The 18465-nt window shown below is 46.1% G+C and overlaps 1 protein-coding gene across 12 annotated transcripts in view; it reads left to right on the forward strand.

The window, feature by feature from the left end:
- The window catches only part of Myt1l (myelin transcription factor 1-like), a 398225-nt gene that overhangs the window by 269373 nt on the left and 110387 nt on the right, over positions 1-18465 (forward strand). The gene's annotated exons all lie outside the window — the stretch shown is intronic.

The raw sequence follows: 18465 nt of genomic DNA on the forward strand, positions 1-18465 counted from the left end.
ATTTATGTAGACAGCCACCCAGGTGGTAGATGTGTGTGGGTAGGTGTGTTCAGGAAATAAGGTGTGGGGCACTTTCTTTGTGCTTTCTTGCTTCTCAGGGTCCCTCCAAGGAACTGCCTTTGTGCTCTTGTACATGTTCTCAAACCATAAGCCACCCCAAGGCCTCCCAGGCAGAAGTGGCGGTATTATAGGATGGCTCCAATGAAGACCAGCTTGGAACTGTGTACACAGTGCCCCGCCTCCTCCTGCTGTTTTACAGAGATATTGCACTCCTCCTCCCTCACTTTCTCATTCAGGGAGCTGGGGAGGGTAAATTAAACTGTAACACATGGACCTGCCCAATGAAACTCCAGGTTCTCCTGTTAAGAGAGTAGGTGCTACCTGGTTGCCACGGAAGACACCGGCAATCCCAGCACTCTGGGAGGCTGAGGCAGAAGGACCGCAAGTTCAGGCCCAGCCTAGGCACCTTAGCGAGATCTTGTTTCAAATTAAATCAGTGAATGAAAATGTTGGGAATGTAGCTCAGGGCATAGGCCCTGTTTTCAATTCCCGATACCACAAAAAAAAAAAGTTCTGGGAAATGCAGCCCAAGCATGTCACCAGACAGTGACAGGAAGAGGTCACACGTGGGAGATGCTAGGACAAATTATGCCAGTGGGTCTTGGGGACAAATAACTCTGTTATTCTGGTAAACACTGGCTCAGTGACAGGCGTGGAGGATGTTGAGAAGGTAAGGTGACAGTCGTCACTCCCGAAAGGCCACCACAGCAGGTCTGTCCCCCAGGCCCAGCTTCACAGTTGCCGCTAGGAAGTATTCTCTTCACTGTGACGTGAATGTAGCTACCCCTCTGTGGGAAGATTTTCGCCAAGATGAGTGAGAAGGGAGTGTGGGCTCGCCGCATTCTCAGCTCATTTTCCCCAGCTTAGCTCATTCTGTCCTAACAAACCCTTGGCGGCCAGACCTCTGTCGCCCTGGGCTCTGTGGCGAGCTCTCCCACAGCAGCCCAGGGTGACATCTCCTCACTGTGACACACTCTGCTTCCTTTCCACTGGAACATTAATTTGTGGGTAAAGTGAGCAATTATTTTGATTGTTCTTTAGTAAAAATCAAAGAAAAAAACTACAAATTACTCCCCAAATCCCCATGCTGGTGTGGAAGGAGACAGGGAATCTTTTAATGAGCATCTATCCTGAAACGGTTGTCTGACTTTCTCTGTCATGTTCCAGAGGAGCTGCGGGATGTTTTATCCAGGGAATTTTGTGATTTAAATCATTCCATGTAATCTGTTATGTTATTATTTTTATTGTATAAAATAGTAAGTTACTGAATCACGTTTAAGGATTTTATTGCCTTGGGAGGTAGATATGTAAGCTCTTAATGTAGAAGTTTTAAAAACTGCATTATGTGCTCAACAGAAAACAAGTTAGCACACCCTGAGTGAAATCTTATGGTCCCCCAATCAGGTCTTGAATAGTCAGTAGTTAAACATTATCATACTGTTATGTAAAGAAATTGTTAACTTTAGCTAAAAAATTTTAATTGGGTTTGAACTAGCTATGATCTCTTAGTCATGGTTTTGGAAAAAAAGAATCATGAAGTCTCCAAAGCATTAGTTCAAACATTCAAGTTATTTTTATTTTATCAGCATGCAGTTATTGTGCGTATTAGTGGGGTGTGTTCTATGGGCACAGTGTGCACTGACCAAGTCCAAATAATGAGCATTGGCCTCTCTTGCTCATGTCTGTATCAAACATTCATATTCAACATTCAACATTCATATTCTCCACCAAGCTGCACTGGGTTCAAGTGTGGATTGCTGCATCCCTGCATGGTGTGTGGACGTGTCTGTCCATTACATCTACTTCTCTGCTGACAGATGTTACTTAGAGCCAGGCATAGTGGTCCACACCCCACAGGGACCACAGCAGGAGGCTGAGGTGGGAGGTTGACAAGTTCAAGCTCTGCCTGAGCAACTTAACAAGACCTTGTCTCAAAACAAAAAGTAAAAAGACCAGGGATGTAGCCAGTGGTAGGACACACCTGGGCTCAAGTACCAGAACTACGAAATGAAACCGAACAAAAACAGGGCTCAACCAAAGTTGAAAACAGCTGGTCCCCACCCTCCTTCTTAGCTTTGACTGCAGAAGCTCAGGAACCTCACCAGTCAGGTGAGATGTCAGGGAGGACTCAGAAACATCCAATTTAGAAAATGCTTCAGTGACATTTTTATTTAATTTTAAATAGTGCCCTCATTTTTAACCATGATTAATATTATCTGAATTATTAGAATTCCTTTTATTTAATGCAAATAGTTCATTAGGAGATATAATGTCATATTCTATAGTTGAAGATCAACCATTCCGGAGTCTGGACACCCAGGTTCTGCTTTCCCCTGTGCCACTAATTGTCCGAGGGACTGGAGACACGGTGCTTGATACCTGTGCCCTCCGGTGACCTCAGGGTGCCCATGAGAGCTATGGACTTTACTGCCTAAAACCAAGAGCCATTCAAAAGTGATGTCATGCAAAAGTGACGTCATTTCAGAAGTGACATCATTCGAATGTGATTTCATTTGAAAATGACATCATTGTCTCAGGCTTCTCTTGGGAAGATATCTTATGAAGGTAACCAAGTGGCGTTCCCTGGGTTTCATCTTTTTGGTGCCTGTACGTTATTGGCAATATCTGTTCCTATTGTGGGAGATAAGATTTGTATAGTTTAATGTCTTCTATTTGCTGTTTCAAACATGGAGGATGCAGATTACATCTGACTTTGCTTTATACTGGTTTTAAATGATTTGCTGATGACAAAATTCCTGTGACAGCCACTGACCCCATGATCTCCATGCACCTGGCAGCACAGGTGTGGTGCTGACATTGGGTGACTTCTGACATCACCAGAAAGTCAGGGCTCTTCACCCATGATGGGAGCGTGAACCCCAGCCTTGGCAGTTGTCTTATGAGAGTAGATGCATCACATGACATATTCAGTTTCAAGGCACTGTTTTGTCTTCCTCTCTTGCCCACTGGTCCGGGCCCACAAAGATGTTATCTCCATATGCTAAAGGGTCCCTGTGAACGCACAAAAAATTATTTGAGGCAGATGTGAAGAATCTACAATGAAAAAAAAATCGCATTTTTGAGGAAATAATCATGAAGTAATAAGATGGTGCCAACCATCTAGCCTTTGTTTTTAATGTAAGGAAACCAAGAATTGCCATACGTTCATGTTACCCTCCTGATGCCCCCTCCGCATGCACAGTGGTGGCCCAGGGTGTGGGGTGAAGTGGACTGGGAATGACCACTTTTCTTCCCCGGTGTGATCCAGATGAGGCTGTGGGGAACTGAGGCAAATCAACCACCAGATAAAACCTGAAAAAGGAAGCAATGATTTAAAAAGGGAATTTGCCATTTAAGGTCCTATTTAAAACTTGGAGGATATGAGTAAGATTATAACTCTTACTTTGGTCATTTTATATTAATTCCAAAATTATATCTTTGAACAAAAGATAAGCAATGGATAGACAGTTATTTGTGGTAGAGCCCATAAGCTATTTACAGAGACTGGTAAGTCCATGTACCGTAGCATGGTTTAATAGTCAATCAAAAAGATCAGTTAGTAACAATATAAGAGAAATAGACACATAATTGTGCCAGAAACCCAGAATACAGCAGAGTTCATATGATACTGCATTTAGTATGAAATTAACAGAAAGATGAATGATAGACTGTACTGTCTGAGGCCAGGTGTGGTGGTGGCCCATGCCTGTAATCCCAGCTGAGGCAGGAAGATCACCTGTGAGTTTGAGGCCAGCCTAGGCTACATAAGCGAGTTCAAAGCCAGCCTGGACTACACAGCGAGACGCTGTCTCCAAAAAAAAAGGACTCCATCATCTAGGAAATCTGGCTCCTTGTTTTTTCACTCCTTTGCTACACTTGTGCACACATGGCTCAGTATACTCTACTACTCTGTGTGCTTATACCTTTTCTTAAGTTATACTTAGAAGTAGCCAGAAACATTTATGCATCTCAAACACTATACATCTCAAAACTCCAATCACAGTTTAATTTTTCAGATAGACAAACTAAACTCAGATCACCCTGAGTTTTCCAAAGTTGATTTTCAGGTCCCTGGAACCTGAAAAGGGAGCCTCCCAATTGATGTGGCTCTCACCACCTAAATGACCTCTTACCTTATTGCTCAAACTGGCTTGCGGGCAAATAAGCAGTCTGCAGCTGTGTTCCGGTGAATGGGTGCTAGGAATACAATGGAATACCTGGACAGCACCAGACATGGCACTAGGGATGTCACTGAGTGTACCCCTTGGTCTTTCCTGGTAGGGAGGCCTCCAACCTAGGGCAAGCAAGTGGCCCATGGTGGGCATCTCCATGCCAAAGCTAGGAGGCCAGCACTGGCTTCCTGCTAAACAGCTGGTTCTCAACACTGGACCTGAGCAAAGGGGTAGGGCTCAGAGGAGATCCCCCAAACTGAAGACTAAAACCCTCACACCAGTGCAAAGAAACCATACCCTTCAACTGGACCTGTTGTCCTTTAATGTAGTACAGCTCCCTGGCCAAGAGGGTCACAATATTTTATGAATAGTTACTAAGATATAAACTTAAAAAGCTAAATGTCAAGATATTTCCACAAAAAATTCTACTTTTATCCTCAAGATAATAGTTTATTATCAAAGCTTTTTTAATTTTCCCAATAAAAAGTGGAAATAAGGATAACCCAAATCTGTTAATATTTACTACAGAGTAATATTAAGCAATGTACAGGAATTGGAATTTTAGCCTTATTTGCAATTATGACACACATATTGGAGTGTTTTATAGTGATTGGATTTGCTTACTAGTCTAAAATAATTTTTGCATAAGCCTCCAATGCACTAGAGAGAAAAGGAAAATACAGTAATTTGTAGCATGGATTTTTTACATATCTGTTTTGTGATCCTTCTAAATGTATTTCTTTTAAATTTAATGGTTTTCATTTAGATTTATCCTTTACTGCAATTTTTTTAATTATTTGTTCATCACGCATCAGGTTCTGAAAAAAATACCCAACCAATACTTGAGCTTTAGAATCCGTGCACACCCTACAAACACCATAAAGTTAGGTGATGGGTATTGGTATTATATCTAAATCCTCCCCCATCTAGAGAACACTGAGCTAAACTATTTAATTTGCAACTTTCAGATGAAAAGCTTCAAATGGTAGCTTTTCTTTTTTATTAAAAAATGATTAGATGCTCTCTGGCTTTTTTGTGTGTCTTCCTTCTTTGGAATTTTTTCCATCCCATATACCTTTCCGCCCACCAGCGTGATTGCCAGGTGGCAGGCGCCATGAGTAATTGCCTGTCTTCGCAGGAGCTTGCTGGGGAGCCGAGTGGAGGGCTTGCTTCCTGATGTATGCATGCCTCATTTGGATTCTGCCAACAGCCTCGGGGTGATATTATTCATGCCTTGACAGAGAGCACTCACTAAAAGCTTTGGAACAGAGCCAGGTACTGGCTGGGAGATAGCGGAGCGTTGCAACTTCCACTGAGAACAGCATCCATAATCCAAAAGAAAAAAAAAGGAGGAAGACACAGAGAAATAGAACTCCCTTCCTTCTACCTCCCTTTTGCTTTTACTGGTTCCTCACAGATAGAAATTTCATTTGCACTGAAATAAAATACCCTACAAATAATTGCATCTCTTCCTAACCACGCTTGAAAGTTGAACACAATTTTCCACATTTAATTGCAAAGCTGATTTTAATTAGCAAGGCCCTGCATGTGAAAAATGAAGATCTACTTGGGTGTGTTGGAGCCCGCTGCCCTGCGCGCCGGCTGCTCTAATTAATGGATGGCTGCTGTGCCACGGGTGCTGCGGGACCCTCAGGAGGGATTCTGTGACACCGCCTTGCTGGCCGTCACCCAGCCAAAGCTCCATGGTGTGCCCTACTCCTCTCTCTTTGTCACCAGTGCCGAAAATGAGGAGTTAGAGCATCCAATCTCCAGCAGTCATTCGAGAGCATGGCACAGGGCCACACAAAGCAAAAACGTTGAGACCTAGGTATTGATTTGGGTGACATAGATATCACAGTGTCACTGCTGTTGTGAGGTCTTCCAGGGAGCTGTGTGTGCAGATGTGAAAGCCAGGCACAGTCTTTTTGAACTGCAGTGGCAATTAACCTTTATTGTCACAATAAATCCTTTATTTGAAAAAATAGTCCTGGCCGTGAACTCCCAGGAATGCTCAGCTACTGCCATCCAAGGCCCAGCGGCAGACCTGGCAGACCCGGCAGACCCGGCTCTGGGTTTCGTCACCTGGTCTGGGACACAGACAGACTCAGGGGATTTGGGGCCAGGAAACAAAACATGTAATGCATTTTAGGGCTTATTTTTGATATTTGATTAAACTAAAGAGATCTATTTTGTGAATAATTCCACATTCAAAAAGAAAGCACTCGCCTATTTTCGGATCAGTTTCTAAAAACATTAAGTGAACAGATAGCGAATTAATAATGAATAGGATTTGTGCTGGCCAAGTCTAGTTTTAGCAATTATAATCATGCCCTGGTTTCTTGACTCCTGATTAAAAATATATCAATTTGGCTTTGGAACAACAAGATATGCACTAGGAATGGGTGTGCCAGGCTGCTATGGGCTGGGGTTCACACACCAAAAAGCTCACTGTTGAGTTCATCCCTCCACTGACTATGTGGGAACTGCGCTGGGTACACGGCAGCTGCTCCTAGATCCTGATGTGCCCAGACGGGACCCTGTGGTGGCAGTAGGGTTCACGGGCAGGACTCAGGAGTGAGCAGTCCAGCCTGGGAGAGGCCTATGAGCTGCATTTGCTTGGAAATGAGGGCAGCGGGAGAGACCAGGCATCTCACAGAGGGCTAGTTTTACAGGGTGGGATTGCATGAGGCAGCCTTGACCCTTCCTGAGGGTGCAGCCCCCAGCCTGCTCACCTTCGTAGGCCTCGCCTCTTCCCACCACTGCCCCAGGACAAAGTCCCAGCAGGCAAACCTCAGGGTCAAGCCATCTGCAAAGCTTCACAGCAGATTTGGGGAGGAATCATCAGTATGAGGAGCAGTGCCTCTAGTTCTTTTGTTTTGTTTTTTGAAACAGTAATTCACAGTGTAGTTCAGGCTATTCTTAAATTCACGATGGAGCCAAGGCTGGCCTTGAACTCACAGTGATCCTCCTATCTCAGCCTCCTGAGTACTGGGATTACTTGTATCTAGGTCTTTATGTCCATACTTGGGGACATCAGAAGTCATTATTACTGTTCTCGTCACTACTTGTGTTCACATTTGAAGACCTCGAGGGGATCAAGAGGATGTTGTGAACAGTGGGTGGAAAGTGATTTCTTCTCTCTTCCAAGCCCTGCCCTCCAATGTGAGATGCCAAAATATGATCACAATGCCAACTTCAATGTAGTCTTCCTCCCCAAATTAGTGAAAGATTCAAAGGAAAGAAGCACTACTTTGGACAGAGCATTGTCTCAGTACAGTGAGATTTTACCATTTCATCTATGGGAGTTGGGATGCTGCCAGCCCCAATGTGTACAAGCCTCACCTCAAACTGGCTTGGATGATGCGCACAGGTGATGGTACCTCAGCACCATCCTTGCGTTTCTTGGGCTGATGTGGGTCCCATGACCTTCCCTGAGCCAGCATGGATGGGGAAGGGGAGCTGCCTCACATGCCAGTCACCCTCTGGGTCAGGTGTTCGATTATCTTGCCCTTACCCATGCTGAGACTGCACTGACAGCTGGGATCTTGCTAGAGAGGCTACTGAGATCAGCTGCACAAGGATCCTGGGGACGCTGATGTCCTCTGCTGAGAGTGCACCTAGAGGAACAGGCCTACATTCTGGAAAGACAGCATCTGTAGGGATGGAGAGCAGTTTGTTATGGGCCCACAGTTCACAGAGCTGCACGCATGCTGAACTGAAAACCAAAACATCCCAGCAAACACGAAGGGCCCACATTCACTTAAAGCCCATGACCACACACATAGAGCCACCTCACACATCCACCCCATCCCTGCTCTTGTCTAAGACACCACTGGTGACCTGGGGAGTCCTAAGTCATGACACAGAGGATGGTGAACCAGAGCTAGAACTCACCTTTCAGCTGCAGACCCGAGGCTGCATGAGATGGGGTGTCCTTCAACCCTCCTGGGAGCAGAGGGCGGCAGCACCCAGCATCCCACCCTGCCAAGAGGTGCTGCCTCTCGTGGGAGGGACAGGCACCAGAACCAGGAGGGTGACTTCAGTCAGGATAGAATCACTCTCCACTCCCCTGGGCCCCCATCCTGGATGTAGGTACCAACCACGGAGGATGGCTCAGGAAGGAAGCAGCAGCACTTCTTTGGGGAAGCAGCAGCCCCAGACCAACCTATCCTGCACCTTGAGACCTCTGGGTAGCCCTGGGTAGGCAGACCTCAGATACCGTGAGAGCATCATGGACACCTGGTGTCTCTGCATACAGCCTGCCCTGTACAGAGCCAGTGGCACTGGCTCTGGGCACCTTGCCACCTCTGCATGTGTCAGGGATGGGCACCTTCCCCTTCCTCCCTATGCAGCCTGGATGACCTATCTCATCCTCCAGGCTCCACACTACAGGCCCAGAGCAGCGTCTAATGCTGCATCTTGTAGCCCCAGAGAGCCACTTCTCACACAAAACGCTGCATTTCCTAAAATCTCAGGGAGCAGGATAAGAGCCTCCTGGGGCCAGCATCTTCACCAATAGTGCATGCAGACCTGCTGTGGGGGTGCGGAGAGGACACAGGGAAGGTCCCACGCTTGTTCGTCACTGGCCAAGCCACAGGACCAGAACCGGCCTCTCCATGCCACCTGGCCAGGAGGGCCCTGTTGCTGGGCCTCACTCATGTAACCAGGACACTTCCCCATGCCCTGCTCCCCATGTTCAGCCTGGTAGGACCTAGAGCTGCCACCAGCACAGCGGCAGGGTCCCTGACCCCGGAAGCAGGCTGAGGGCCCCCCCTCCTCCCTGGCCCCTTCCTCTTGGCCTAGGAGAGCCCAGGAAGGGGAACAAGGGAGGGCACGGGGCTGAGCAGCTCCCAATCTGCCTCGTGAGACAATGTAATGAAAGCTGGTTCCCCCTGGCCCCCAAGGAACCTCCCCTTGGGCCCCAGGATGCCTGGAGTCGCAGTTTCAGTGGCAGTCATGGTGGGGGCTGAGACGCCGCACAGTCTGCAGGCCATGTTGCTGGTTCCCCTACAGAAAAAGAAAGAACTGTCTCCTCCAGCCTTCACAGTGCAGGCAGGTTGTTGAGTGGATGTGGCATGTGGTCGGTCAGTGGGCCCAGGGCATGAGTCTGCCTTGTCTCTGCCCCTGAGGACCTGGAGACGAGGTCCTGCCCCAGGCACACCAGACACACCAGATACAGCTGCCTGTCACAGACAAGGGTGTGTGGTAGAGGACTGGGAGGAACTGGACAGAGTAGGACATGGCCATAAACCCTGCTGGGAGGCTGAGGCAGGAGGATCACAAGTTTCAGCCAAGACACAGCAACATGGCAACTTAGCAAGACCCTGTCTCAAAATCAGAAGAGCCAGGGATGGAGCTGATAGGAAGGCCCTGGATCTAACTTCTAAGTACCAGAAAAAGGCAAGACAGGCCAAAGAGAACACATGAGGTCTGTCGTGACCCCTGAAATGCTGAAATTGGCTAAGTCGATGTGAACTGTTTTATTTATACATTAAAAACATACACTAATCTAAAACAAGTCCATTGAGTTAAGATATTTTCAGTAGAAAATGTTACCCTTTCTTTCCTGAAGTAGAAAACAGGGGGGGAAAGCCTCCCCACCAAAAATATAGCCCTTCGGAGGCATTTTCTTAGAGCTATTCCTGCCATTAATCAAGCGCTAGATCTGATTATCATATGAAAGTGCTTTGCAAGGACAAATCCTCAAAATTTGGATCTGAGGTGACCCTTAAAGGGTGTGCATCTGGGATCTGCAAGGTCACTCATCCTGCCTATGTCTCCAAGCTGCACTTCTGCAGGTTTGTCAAGGGCATCAGTTTACTCTGCTGCTGCTGCTACAGAAAGCCAGACACTCCAGCATGCACAGAACAAGGCATACAGTAGAGCTCAGCAAGGCATTAGGCTCCGACTGCATGTAGATGCAGCTGGCCCTGACTGGGACCTGCCGTTGCCAGGGTAGGACAGGGACAAACCCAGCACAGTGAGGTACTGGTGTCTCAGACACCAGGGGGCTGTGGTCAATTTCAAAGACAAGAGTGTGTGGCAGGGCTGTGCTTCCAGGTCAGCATTTTAGACCACTCTGGAAACTCATCCAGTTTCTTTGTTCCAGAAAACCAGTATTTGGTTGGGAGTTGTATGTAGGCAAGTTTACATTGCTCGCAGCAGTTCTGGCTGGGTAGAAGACAAAGGAGGCCAAGTCCACAGAGGATATTCAGATGCATTATTGAGTGCCAACTGCACACACAGCTCTGTACCCGAAACGAGAGGGACAGGAAGACAACCCCCCAGAGAAGGCAATGTGATGTCAGGAGACAGCATGTGACAGACAGGTGCGCATCTGCCTCACACCCATGGGAGCGTGCAAGAGGGTGTGATGGGGACGCGGGCTGAGGCTGGCAGGAAGCAGCACCCACAAAAGCCATGTGAAGCCCTTAAGCTATGACTCTGATCTCATTCTGCCAGAAAAGCACAGAGAAAAGAGAGAAAGAGAGGGAGGGAAAATGTATCAAAGGCTATGGAAGCAGGGACCACGCAGCCATCTGCGACCCCCAAATCCAAGCGGGGGAGTAGGCAACAGCTGTTGCCTGACTTAGGTACAAATACCTGCAAGACAGAGGCAGCAGAGGGGAACCACCTAGGGTGCCCTGGTTGACCACACAGGACACACAGGCTAAGCAGGCCCTTCAGCAGCCAGGACAGAGAGGCCTAGGATCCACCCCATCAGGACCCGCAGGGACCCCAGCCAGGGCACTTGGAACCATGTGGTGATCTGCAGGCAGCAGCTTTCATGCTCACAGACTCGTCATCTCACCACAGAAGGACTAGAAACAGCCTTGAAACTGATCCATAGCCCCTGCCTGCCTCTGGGATGTTGATTCTGCACCAGGGCCACAGACAGAGAGAAGTCAAGTCACCATGATCCGCAGATTTCAGGGTCAGGACTTCCACACACAGAAGCATCTCATTCCCCTGGGAGACCTGGCCTGGACTCCACAAGGACGTCTGCTTGTGAGGACAGCAGGAGGCCAGGATGCTCACCATCTCCTTCAGCCCTGGGCAGCAGAGGGCAGGAGCCACAAAGGGTGGACAGGGCAGAAGCAGCCCTCTGAACCTGGTCTCCTGCCGAGCATCCCTGGTGGTTCTGGGCCGTGTCTTCGGGTATGGCCCGGGATCCTGAGAGCTGGTGAAGCCTAAGGAGCATCTAAGATTGGCTGCAAAAATACCCACTTCTCCTCAACCCCTAGGGAAGCATCAGAGATCCCTTGCCTATCCTGGGATTCCAGAAATTATAGCTGAAGACCCAGGAAATCTGAGACCTACAGTGATAAAGCCAACAACACAGAAACTAAGGAGGCTTTGAAAAAAAAAAATCCATTTCCTGAATAAAAGTCTGAGAACTTTGCGTGTTGTAGCTCTGAGATTAGTTTTTCTATTACAAGGTGGTGAGGGTAGGCAGTTCCTAAGAAAATTGGTAGAAAAAAAAAGATTCTTGTCTAGTTAGAATTATTAAATAGGGAGACAGATAAAATGGCTTTAGGCACCGTGGTAGCAGCTCCATCTACAGTCAACCAATTAGTGCGCTGGGAGCCAGTGGTTTTATTTTTAAGCTGAGAAAGCACCTGCCTGATTCTATATGCAGTAGCTGCCTCCTCTTCCTCAGGCCCTCTCAGCAAATTTTCTGCAGACATGGAAGAAGCAGTAGTCCACTTCTCTGAAAAAGGAAAAGGGTTTACAGGCTAGCTCTCACTTGTGAGTGTGCTGCCAGGTCGGGCTGCATGTGACAATGCCCCAAAGGCAGTGCCTCCTTCTGTGGGGCAGAGTCCAGTGTGTGTGAGGGACACTCTGAGACCCATGAGCACCCAATGGACACAGGCTGGAGCCCACTCACCAAGAATCCCACCACATCCTCTAAATAAATCGTGTGCTGATTTAAACATGACGTGCCCAAAGCCACACTGAGGACTTGCTGTGTGCTGGGTCTGCACTGTAAGTCCATCTTTTCTCTGTGTTCCCTACATCTTGGGCGCTTCTCCGGCACTGAGAGAGAGGCTGGGTGTCTCTGACCAGGCTCAGGGAGAGGAGAGGCTGCTGCATTTATCATATATGGAAAGGTAGATGGAAGGTAGGTAGGTAGATAGATATAGAAATAGATCAAAATAGATAGGTGATAGATATGTAAATGAGTGGTAGATGGTAGATAATGATAGAGGTGGAAATAGCTAATTGGGATAGAGATGTACATGATAGCTACATACATGGATGGATGGTAGATGACAGAGATAGGTAGAAAGATGGTAGAGTATGGAGATAGAAAGCTAAGTGATAGATACATAGATAAATAGATGATAGAGATAGATGATAGATACACAGATAACTAAGGGGTGAACAGATGGATAAAGACTGAGAAAATGAATTGCCATAGATATAGATGATAGATAGTAGATAGCAGATAGTGATAGAAGTAGATTGATAGAAACATACATGATAGATACATACACACATTGATAGATGATAGATATATATAAACAATAGATTCTACAGATACATAAATAGATGGTAGATTTCAGAGATAGATGATGGATAGATACATAAACAGGTGATAGAAATAGATACAGATAGATGATTATGATGGTAATGATGATGATGATAATAGATGATAGATAATAGGATGATAAATGATAGCAGGTGACAGATGGATGACACAGATATAGACTTGCATGCACACACGTATACACTCTCATCTCTTGTACCTTACTCTCAGCCCACATGCCCATAAGCCACACCTAAACAAGCCTGTGTTTTCACTGTGACCTCCAAAAACCTCAAGCTCCAGCCGCTCCACACTTCTCTGCCCTCGAAGCAGGATGCTACAGGCACAGCCAACTTCCAGCTCCAAATCTCTGGCCTGTTCCCTCTGCCCCCAAGGCAAAGTCGCTGGGACATGTGACAGAGATGCAGTGTTCAGAGCACACCAGGATTAGAACAGGAGGACCCTCAGGGATAGTTTGTCCACAAAGCAACTTTCCCTGAATTTTCTGTTACTTTCCCCAAGATGATTTTGTCCAACGAAGAACTGCTTGTTCAAAACTGGTATCATCTGTCACAAGGAAATCTGACATCTTTATCACGAGTTTAGAGGGGAAAAAAAGACTATAGTGTTCTCAGACAGCATACAGAAACCCAAGTTGTATTTCCACATGTGGTATCCTCTGGGGAGGGAAGAGTGGGCAATGAGAAATTCTTCCATAAGTATTTCTAATGGTGTTTTGGAAAGAAAATAAATAAAACAAGAACACCTGTGTCCAGCCTAGACATTGTCTGAAAAACAAGTACAGAACCACACCTTGAACCTAACCGTGGCTCCAAAATTAAAAGCAAGGAGCTGCCGCAGTGAGCATATTTCTGAATCCTCTTTATAACAACCATGTCTGAGAGCTCATTATTGTGGCCTCACGCTCAGTAAAGCACTGAACAATTCTAGAAATCTATGCGGAGCACAAGCTTATGTTTTACTTGCAATAACTTATTAGAAAATGACATTTAAGAAGATTCATGCTTCTATGGAAGCATATTATGTCTGGTGAGAATATATGTATGCATATACATATATATAATTTTCATACATAATACTTATATATGATCATAACAAGATCATAATTCTTTGATCTAGGAGTGTTCAGTTATATTGCTCTACCACCAAGTCAAGGGTGTGAATTAAATACCTTGTCTGTCAACTCTCAAGATTTTAAATATTTCATAACGGAATAATTCTTGACAACCCCATCAAAACAAAGTACACTTCCTGGAATGCCTAAAGAGGGGCATCTAACATGTGCTTGAGGGAGAATAGGGAGTTACATGGGGAGACCAAAATGTACAGTGAATGTTTACCTTTTTCAAAAATTTATTACAGTAAAAGATACATTGCTGTGAATCCTCCTCAAAATCCTCCCTCTGACTTTGAGCACACTCATCTCTTCATTCTTGCCACTTTCTGCAGCAGCTCTGGAGTCCTCTCTCTTCAGTGTCTGTAGTTGCACTGTCCTGGTTGCCTCAATGTCCTGAACTGATTCAGAAGGCTTCCCTTTCATGGTTATTTTGACTTTGGGGAAGAGCCAAAGATCACACGGTGCCAGATATAGTGACTAAGGTGGATGGGGACAAAACATTATGATTTTACAAGTCTGCTTTTCTGTTGGATAGCACTTAGCATTCACCATATTTCTGATCACACCTCATTAAGACACTAAGGAAAGAGGATTTCTGGAACTGCTACAGAAAATGGCAAGAAGGATGGGATAAGTTTGTCCAAAGTAGGGGTAGGTATTTTGAGGGGGATTTGTGGCGATGTGCCTCTTACTGTAATGAATGTATTCTAATTAACATTCACTGTATATTTCATCACACTGCATACAACCAGGAGGGAAAGAGAAAGAAAAGAAAAGTAAGGAGTGGGAGAGAGAGGAGGGAGGAAAGAAGACACTGGTGCTGATGGTGGTAGTCTGACTGTCACAAGGATTTGAAGTTAACTCTCAGTTTGCCCAGAGACACATGTGGAAGAAAACAGAAAGAGGAGGTGAAAATTGTAAGGACATCAAGAATAAGAAAACAGGTATAGAAGAATCATCTTAGCTGCCAGGGTCCTGAGCTTGAGTCCATGTTCCATCCTCCCCGGACTAGGATACATCCCAGAAGGGGTGTCACCATGAGGCACCGCAGGCAGAAGGAGGTGCCTTTGCACTCTTCATTGAATCTAAAATAACTACTTTATTGGGCAGAAGATAACAAAAACTCGTGGTCATTTTACACTTTATTTGATTCTTTGAATGATTGTTCAAGGCAATAATTATTTAATAATCGGCAGCATCATTTCAAGACTTTCTTTTTTTAAAAAAAAGCAACTCTTGTCTTCCAGAAAAGGAGATTTGTTTAAATTCCCTAAGCAGAAAAATCAAGTAAAGATTTTGAACAATTTTTCATAGAATCTTTTAAATGCCTAGAACATTTATATCAGGTTCAAACTAAAAACTTATGTATATAATTTTCAAATCAACTAGGCCTTTGTTAACAACCCTCTATACAGAGAATAAAAGAACAAAATTGAGGAAATATATTAATATGTAGCCCACACTGAATTGGTTTTATTAGTGTGCGTATTTTTGAAAAGATGTAGCAGGAAGTTGGAAATACTAGCGCTTTAATTGAATCATTCAGTGATTTTAAATTACTTCTAAAGTATTTTTAAATGCTTTTATGCATTCTAGAGTTTTATAAGAATAACCGTTTAAAAGTTTAATGGTAAGACGCAGTGTGGATTATACCCGAGACAGAAGGAGAGGGCAAAAAAAAAGAGACCCCAGCTTTGGGCAGCCCCCCAACATGCCAGTCCCAGGGTGCTTGCACATGTCATGAGCATCACTGGCTGGCACTATGAGGTGGAGAGGAAGCCTCGGGCTGCCCCAGGCCCAGTAGTTCAACAACCTCAAGCTTGGGATAGTTTATTCTTGTATTATGTGGCTATTTATTATGTGTGGTACTGGAGACTGAACCCAGGATCTTTACACTGAGCTAGATCCCCAGCCCTTTTTTACTTTTTTACTTTGAGACAGGGTCTCATTGAGTTGCCCAGGCTGGACTCCAACTTGCAATCCTCCTGCCTCATCATCCCAGAGTGCTGGGATTATAGCTTTCTACTCCTGGCTCTTAATGTTGATCTGGGCCTCAGACCCATTAGAAAGGGCCTATTTTCATGACACAGATGTGACTCATCCTTCCAGGGACCAAGGACCCTCTCCACTGCCCCCAGCATGCCCCAGGGGATGGGGCGTTTTGTCCTCAACGCTATGACCTCTGCCTCCCCTCTTCCCTAACCCAGTGACCAGTGGGGTGGTGGCCACTGGGCTATGATAGTCACAATGGGGTGAGTGTTGGTTCCCAGGAAGGAATGACAACCTCAACAGAACCATGGCCACTGCCACCCACCCCCCACAGGGCGTGTCCAGTAGACCCCTGCAATGGTCATCTGTCCCCTGCCTTCTGCACAGGAACCTCGAACTCGGCACCCCCGCCAGAGGGTCCTTCATGCTGCTTCCCGTGCTGCAGACAGGGTTCTTCTCCTGCGGCCTCCTGACAGCAGTCCACCCACTGTGCAGCAGGCAGGCCCTTTCCTTGCTTGTCCCTGTGGACCTTGTCTCCTGTGGGTCCTATTTTCCCCACACCCAGCCACCAACCTACCACCTAATGTCCTCCCCAACCACCTGTCGTTTTCCAGCCCACCCCACATTTGCAGCCCATAGCGGTCTCTGCAGTGCCAATGCAGCTGTGTCATTTCAGTCCCTGAATTCCTGGGGGCTCCCAGAACCCCAGGTGACACCAACAGCCCTAGCACGGCCACAGAGGCCTGGGTGAGCACTGCCAGCTCTGCCTGCAGCCCCCTGGGTCTCCCAGGCCACAGCACTCACTCCCTCCCTCCGTCTCTCTGTCTCTGTCTCTCCGTCTGTCTCCTCTCTCTCTGTCTGTCTGTCTCCCTCTGTCTGTCTGTCTCTCTGTATCTCTCTCTCCCTCTCTCTCTCCCTGCCCTCCACGGATTGGCTCCCTGGAGTGGAAAAGCCTTCTCCTTGCCTTGCAGAGCTCTCCACTGTGTCCCTTAAAGTTAGGTCTTGGGTTTAACACCACTCATTAAAATGCCTCCTAAGCAAATCATGCAGACAAATTCCCCAAAACTATTCACCCAGCGAACATCTACTACTCCCCTACTTACTCTATACAAAAGGTGTTAGAGCAAATACGAGGGACTGGGACACCTCCTCAGAAACCGGAAAACCAAGCAGGGACAAAGGGAACCCTTGGAGCTGCCCAGCGTTCTCTCCTGTGCTTCCCCAAGCACGATACTCTAACCCTGGGTCCCTGGCAGTAGGGCTGGAGGAGTCTGAATCCTCGGCTGACCTTGTGGACTAGTAGACGCAAACAAGTAGAGGATCTGGAAGACACTGCAACTTTAGTATTAAGTGAGCCACAGTTACAACTTCCAACTCCAGAAATGTGCTCTGGATTGTTTTCTATCACAAAATATTTCTTTTAACCTTGACTCAGCCGGGACCCTTCAAGCAATCACGAAAAATAGCATCCACAGAAAAAAGAGATCGGGAAGAACCCCTCGTGGTCTCTGTTTATGTGGGGAGGCCAGGAACTGTACAAGAGATAGCGGGCAGAGGACACCCCACTCAATGCCCTGTTTGAATTAAAGTTGGATAAAAGAAAACACCAAGTAAAAGATCACGAAGGATAACACAGAAGCCAGCCCTGAGACCCTGGAGTCCCTGGGATTTTAAGCACGTGCATGTGTTCGCTGAGAAACATCTTCGAGGCAAAGCGAGAAGCCTGGCAGGAAGGACTGAAACTGTTTAAACCAAGATCAGAACAAAAGGATCAGAAACGCCGAAACAACTAAAAGACGTTCTGAGGGATGCCAAAGAGCACAGAGTTGTTTTAAGAAGAGCAGAGCTTGTAGGCGCACGGGGAAAATCTAAGGCGATCTTTCATTCGCCACTGTAAGTAGCTTAAATGGGGTCACCACACTGAAGCCCAGACTTCTCATTTCTAATTCAGCATTTATTTCCCTTTTCATTCCTTAAAATACTTGGAACTTCCTTTTCTGCTGCCAGGCAACTAGTGAATTACAGGAAGCCTGAGGGTAACATTTGGAATAAGTCTGTGAGATAAAGTCACCACAGGTTTTCATGCTTGGTGTCTGCATTGCAAAGCACTTCTTAGACTCCGGATATACTCTGGATACAATCTGGAAAAATTAAGCTGGGCATGATGGTGCATGCCTGCCATCCCATCAACTAGGGAGGCTGAGGCAGGAGGATTGCTGGGAGCTTGAGGTCAACCTGGGCTACATAGACAGGATTTTTTTCCCTGTCTCAAAAAAAAATCTATAAAAATTACAAGAGATGGCTTTTTCAACAAGAAGGCTTGAGTGACCATTATCTTTTGAATGATAGTACTTAGTAATTCTTTGAAGTTTCAGCTGTGTGCAAAGAAATATACAATGCAATCTCGTAGTTTTCCTTTTTTTTTATTTTAAAAATAAAAGGAGGAAAACATTAACAGACAGACAACCTACAAAATAGCAACAGAACAGTACAGACAATACAGAGTTACAAACAAAGTGGTAGGAAATTAACAATGCTTGTTGTATTACATATTGATATCTTCAAAGTGGTTTCTC

Source organism: Chinchilla lanigera, unplaced genomic scaffold (genome assembly GCF_000276665.1).
Source record: "Chinchilla lanigera isolate Chin_1 unplaced genomic scaffold, ChiLan1.0 scaffold00086, whole genome shotgun sequence".
NCBI classification, from domain to species: Eukaryota; Metazoa; Chordata; class Mammalia; order Rodentia; family Chinchillidae; genus Chinchilla; species Chinchilla lanigera.